Source organism: Tarenaya hassleriana, unplaced genomic scaffold (assembly GCF_000463585.1).
Source record: "Tarenaya hassleriana unplaced genomic scaffold, ASM46358v1 Cleome125, whole genome shotgun sequence".
Lineage (NCBI taxonomy): Eukaryota > Viridiplantae > Streptophyta > Magnoliopsida > Brassicales > Cleomaceae > Tarenaya > Tarenaya hassleriana.
This window is the reverse complement of record NW_010962944.1, coordinates 271,719-273,245: the sequence shown is the minus strand read 5'-3', so window position 1 is coordinate 273,245 and position 1,527 is coordinate 271,719.

Genomic DNA, 1,527 nt, shown 5'->3' with positions numbered 1-1,527 from the left:
AACGCTTCAAGGAATATCAAAGAATGTGCCCTCACCATGGAATGGAAAGAGATTACCTTCTATCCATCTTTATCCATGGGTTGAAGGATGATACTCGGTCTTGGATTGATGCAGCGTGTGGAGGTGACATATATGACATCCATTTCCAAGAGTTGGAAGCAACAATAGCAAAGCTGGCCAAAGGACGTAGCCACACGTCCAATGAGTTCAGTAGGAGAAGCTCAGTGAAAGGAGATGTGGGTGAGAACGCAGCTCTTAAGGCGGTGCTAGCCGACCTTGCGGAGATAAAGGTCCAACTTGCGAATGCAAAACAAGTAGCTGTTGTGGAGGATCACAATGTAGCGCAAGTTCAACCGGGTATGTATACGATTGATCAAGAAGCGGAAGAGGCCAACTATGTCGGCCAAAACCAATACACTCATCCATCCAACCTATACAACCCGGGATTGAGAAATCATCCCAATTTCTCCTACAAGAACACGTCGAATGCGCTAAATCCTCAACCCGCTTTCCAACGGAACAACCAAGGGCCTCCGGATTTTCAATCAAAGTATCAACAACAAGGCCAAGGGAGTCAAGGTTATCAAGGGAATTCCAACTATAGACCCAATAATCAAGACCCAGACATCAAGGATATGCTATTTCAAATCCTCCAAGGTCAAAAATCACAAGGAGTATCCATTGGGAGCATTGAGAATGAATAAGTTGCATTCAAGAAGCAATTGGAAGGAGTGCAAGCTCACTCGAAGATCTTGGACAATCAAGTGGTCCAAATTGCATCTTCCTCCTCATCAAGACAGCAAGGAATGCTTCCCGGAAAGAACGAGGTGAACCCCCGTGAATATATTAATGCGGCGGAGCTAAGGAATGGAAAACGACTTCCGGAGACTACCCTTCCGATGGTTGAGATGACATCAACTCCAAGGCCAACAAGGGAGGAGAAGGGTAAAGCAATAGAGGAGAGCACTCCTAAGACGGTCGAACAAGAGAAAGAACCCATTTATATTCCACCACCACCTAAGGTACCTCCAATCCCTTTTCCTTCTCGTTTAAAGAAATTCAATGAGGAAAGTCATTTCGGGAAGTTTGCGGAGATGTTAAAGAAGATGGAGATTACAATGCCCTTCCACGAGGCAATTCTCCAAATGCCCTCCTATGCAAAGTTTTTGAAATATATTTTGACGAAGAAAAGGGTTGTGGAGAAAGAAATAGTAGCTCTTAGTACCGAGATTAGTGCCGCAATCACGAAGCATGAACTTCCCCCGAAGATGGCCGATCCGGGAAGTTTCTCTATACCTTGCAAGTTGGAAAATATTGAGATAGATCGAGCCTTATGCGATCTTGGAGCAAGCGTGAGTTTAATGCCCTTGTCAATCTACAAGAAGCTGAATATTGGTGAGCTAAAACCTACAAGAATGGCGTTGCAATTAGCGGATCGATCGGTCAAGTATCCAGCGGGGATACTAGAGGATGTACCTTTGAAGATTGGTGGGTTCCATGTGCCAGTTGATTTCGTTGTGCTTGACA